This window comes from Wasmannia auropunctata, unplaced genomic scaffold (genome assembly GCF_000956235.1).
Source record: "Wasmannia auropunctata unplaced genomic scaffold, wasmannia.A_1.0 LD335497.1, whole genome shotgun sequence".
In the NCBI taxonomy this organism is placed as follows: domain Eukaryota; kingdom Metazoa; phylum Arthropoda; class Insecta; order Hymenoptera; family Formicidae; genus Wasmannia; species Wasmannia auropunctata.
Window position 1 is genome coordinate 12349 of NW_012027393.1, and position 4161 is coordinate 16509.

At 34.2% G+C, this 4161-nt stretch overlaps 1 long non-coding RNA gene across 1 annotated transcript; it reads right to left on the bottom strand.

Moving 5' to 3' along the window:
• Positions 1-252: 252 nt before the first annotated feature.
• LOC105456900 lies at positions 253-3686 on the bottom strand. Its single transcript, XR_975295.1, has 2 exons — positions 2465-3686; positions 253-947 (listed from the first exon to the last, which is right to left on the bottom strand). It is a non-coding gene; the product is annotated as an uncharacterized LOC105456900 (long non-coding RNA).
• Between the last annotated feature and the right edge of the window lie 475 nt (positions 3687-4161).

Consider the following 4161-nt stretch of genomic DNA (forward strand, 5'->3'; position numbering starts at 1 on the left):
ATGAGAGTAGTAAGCCGTGAGAAATTGACCAATCATAGTCGATTATTCTTTTCATATTCGACTGTGATTGGTCAAATTTTACAGTTTACGACTTACTACTCCCATTGTAGACGGCTCTTGTAACATCGCTCGACGGAGGAGTCAAGGGAATCGAGAGATCGGAGGATATTGGAGAGATGTGGTGAAAACAGGGGGTGGCACCAACTCGACACAGAGAAATACCGAAGAGACGACACAGCCTCTCCTCTCCCATTTAGGTTTCAAAATATTTATTTCGCCGTGATTACATGCGTCGTCTACACACATACGGTATATACGTATGCGTGCTTGCGATTTACGCAAGAGCACACTATAAACCAGAGTTGCATAAATCATTATCAGGTGTTAATTGCGTCGCGGAGGAATGCCGGCCGTGAAACCATCGCGAACGCGATCGCGCGGATAATACATGCCGTACCTATGCATGCGCAAGCACACACATACACACACACACGTACATACGGATTTCTCGCACGCGGATGAGGGAGATCGATATTCACGCATCTCTCTCTCTCTCTCTCTCTCTCTCTCTCTCTCTCTCTCTCTCTCTCTCTATGCGTTCGTAGTTCGCACGTCGAATCCTGTTAGTCGATTGGTCGATAGTCGATACCGTTCGCAGAGGATATACGCTTGAGGATATACCGCGACGTTGACCGAGGATACAAGGACAAGCTTGCGTATGCGGAATCTGGAAACCGGGTTCGTTTGCGTGAACGCGCGGTAACGCCACGATTGTGCGATCGATGGAGGGCATCCACAATGGAGGATACACATGTCTCGATATGTCCGTTTGATACGTGTGTCTCTCGACGGGAAGATTTCGTCCCTTATAGAAAACGAATTTGTCTTCGGATTTTTTTATATTATTTACATTGTACAAATGTCTTCGTTTATGATTTATGGCGTCACTGAAGCATAAAAGATAGAAAAACTCGGTAAGATAAAAACATATAAATTTAAAAAATGGTGAAATGTATTAGTTTTGCAAACTCGATAATACATTTTATAAAATATGATTCTAAAAAGCAAATAGATAAATGAATTAAATTCTCATTCATTGAGTGAAAGAAATGTATTTAATTAATTAAAGAAGTTATAATATTAGGTATCATCGAAATCAAAGATTTCTTTCAGATTTATTTGTAATTGGAAGATATTTTTAACGGCTCGAATATCTCCGAGTCTATGTTTTTATCGGAAATAATCATGACAAGAGAAAAGATATATAATATTATAAGATATCCAATGATATAATAAACATAATTAACGGTGAAAAACCAGACGAATAAAATAAAAAAACATATTTAAGAAATGGACAAATTGTATTAGTTTTGAACTCGATAATATATTCTATAAAATATAACTCTAAAAAGCAAATAGACAAATGACGAGTTAAATTTTCATTAATTGAGTGAAAAAATGTGTTTAATTAATTAAAGAAGTTATAATATTAGGTAAAATCAAAGATTTCTTTCAGATTTATTTGCAATTGAAAGATATTTTTAACGGCTCAATATCTCCGAGTTTATGTTTTTATCGGAAATAATTATGACAAGAGAAAAGATATATAATATTGTAAGATATCCAATGATATAATAAACATAATTGACGGTGAAAAACTGGACGGATAAAAAAACATAAGTATTTAAGAAATGGAGATATGTATTATTTAGTTTTGAATTCGATAATATATATTCTATAAAATATAACTCTAAAAAGCAAATAGACAAATAACGAGTTAAATTCTCATTAATTGAGTGAAAAAAATGTGTTTAATTAATTAAAGAAGTTATAATATTAGGTAAAATCAAAGATTTCTTTCAGATTTATTTGCAATTGGATCATATTTTTAACGGTTCAATATCTCGAGTCTATGAATCGAAAATAATCGTGACAAAAGAAACGATAATATTGTAAGATATCCAATGACATAATAAACATAATTGGCAGTGAAAGACCGGACGGAGAAAATAAAAAAACATATTTAAGAAATGGACAAATGTATTAGTTTTGAACTCGATAATATATTCTATAAAATATAACTCTAAAAAGCAAATAGACAAATGACGAGTTAAATTCTCATTAATTGAGTGAAAAAATGTGTTTAATAAATTAAAAAAGTTATAATATTAGGTATCGTCGAAATCAAAGATTTCTTTCAGATTCATTTGTAATTGGAAAATATTTTTAACGGCTCAATATCTCCGAGTCTGTTTTAATCGGAAATAATCATGACAAGAGAAAAGATAAATATTGTAAGCTGTCCAATAATATTAATAAACACAATTAACGGTGAAATACAGAAACTGAAAGCCATAAAAAAAGCAAACATTGATGGATGTAATATTTAAGAATATTCAATAACGTTATAATTGTGGCGTTAATTTTAACATTATTAATACTTTAATAAAATTACACATATTACAATGCGCGCAATGAATGTGCAATCATCATTCCCAGCAAGTTTGTAATGATTATCCATTTTGAATTATCGGAACGTATTTGAAGGGCCGCGATTACCCCACTGTCGCAATTACCGTCATGATTGCTCCTAATTATTCATCGACTGACAGAAACCACCCCGTCGCGAGATAGACGTCGATTAATCGCGCGACTCTCGAAACCCGATGCGACGAGCGTCCTCCTCTCGTCGACGTTTGTGTATAACATGCAGCAGTTTGGGACGCTCGCGGACGTGTATCGATCAAGCAAACCTTGCAGGGACGAAATTTTGGGCAGGGACAAACGATCTCGTGTGCCGTCCGGCATCCGCTCGACGCGCGACGCTTAGAAAATTTAAGGGCATTATTCAACACTGATATGTCAGCCTACATTGAGTGTCGTGTTTCGCTCGCTCGTGTCTCTCGTTTCGCCAACGAAACCAGAGGATCAAACGACCGGCAACAAGCCGGCAGCTGCGTTTCGTCACTCTCATCACACGTGTCCTCACACCGTCCCGGATATGCAATCGCTAAACAAATTCGCGCATTCGTACGCCATCATTTCGGCTACCGTTATTCCTTGAAAAAGGAATTGACATCTAATCCGAAATTTTGATTAATTCAACGACTTAAAACACACAGCAGGGTTACCACAGACCTGGAAAACTAAGAAAAGTCAAGGAAATTTAAACTAGTCAGGGCAAACCTGGAAGAATCAGGGAAAGATATAAAAAGAGCTTGGGATTTTTAATTTTGCTCCTTAAAGATGGATCCACTCCCCGATTCTGTTAACTCTCAACGACAGTTCAGTTCAACGACAGCAATACATACAAAAAATATAACGATATTTTTTGTATGGATTGCTTTTTCTGATTTTAAAATCCTCTTCCAGAATTAAACAATAGAAAATAATAGAATAAAATGATTTTGTATGGAAATCGAAAAGATTTTCGAAAATTACGGTTTTGTTCGAGACTTCTTTCTGTTATTGCGATCGAAAATATTTTGAATATTTAGCGATATTAAAGAAATGTCTATAGGAATCTTTTTGCTTTTGATTGACAATGAGTTTTTGTTTGGTCCCCAAACAATGGAAAATTCAGTTATACCAAAGGAACTTTTCTTTGTAGTTTAATGTATAACATCAAAGCAACAATGTCAAAGATATTAATAATTTGTTGGTCCGAATTTGCATTTGCATTTGAGATTATATTATGTAATTAAACTTCTAAATTTATGTTACTTTTAATAATATAAGTTACTTTTCTTGTAATATAGTATATCTTCTAAATATTAAAATTCAGAATTATATATTTGATACTGATTGTGGAAATTTTTCCACTGTCGTTTGGAAATCATGGAAAAGTCAGAAAATTTCAAAATTATTTTCTATGGCAATCCTGACACAGGCTAACTATCGCTGTCGCTAAAGAGTGATCCAAAAAATTTTTGGGTTCGATTTTGAGACTGAACTGCATGCCAAATAATACCTATAATGAGACATTAATTATAGAGAAGTTTCAAGTTGAAGTGACAATTGTTATCAGAGCTAGAGGAGGGGGGAGGGGATGAAATTAAAGTTTGTTACACGGAAAGAACAATTTTGCTGAATCCAGATCTGAAAATAATTTTTGTTCAATAATCAAAATAATTTTGTGCGAAAGTCAAAGTGATTGCTAAA